This window comes from Sinocyclocheilus grahami, unplaced genomic scaffold (genome assembly GCF_001515645.1).
Source record: "Sinocyclocheilus grahami isolate Dianchi unplaced genomic scaffold, SAMN03320097.WGS_v1.1 scaffold11865.1, whole genome shotgun sequence".
Taxonomy (NCBI): Eukaryota; Metazoa; Chordata; class Actinopteri; order Cypriniformes; family Cyprinidae; genus Sinocyclocheilus; species Sinocyclocheilus grahami.
Window position 1 is genome coordinate 2,290 of NW_015514090.1, and position 574 is coordinate 2,863.

Below are 574 nucleotides of genomic sequence, written 5' to 3' on the forward strand. Positions count from 1 at the left end.
TTTTTTTTTTTTTTTATATATTTTTAATTTGTTTAAATTACAACATAACACAATTTGAGCACAGCCATCCGGATGCATTGCGGTATTGAGAATTTCAGCAGAAAATGCTGTAAAATAGAAATATAATTAATTCTCAAGTTGAAATTACACATTGTGCAAGGTAGAGAACAGTATTGTCTTTATTCTGATGCTTTTTTTATATTACTAAATTACACATTTTATATTTAAAATCATTAGTGCCGTGGTGCTTTAATGGTTTCGTGAGAATCACCCAAATATAAAAAAGCAGTAACCAGTAATATTAACTTCTCCATTGTCGTAGGCAGTCGATGTACAAGTAGGATGGTTGGTTGGTATTTGTCCCGCCCCTCCTCCATTGATGGTGACAGTGACGAACAATGTGCTTTACGGTTGGTTACCAACTCGGCTACAATTTTTTTTATACGTGTTAGCTGAAGTAAACCATGGAGGAACCACCACAGGTGTCAAATGTCAATAACAAATGGGAAGCACTGAAACTTGGCCACCAAAAATTTGTGCATGAATTTGTCCCAATAAGATGGCATCCATTTAA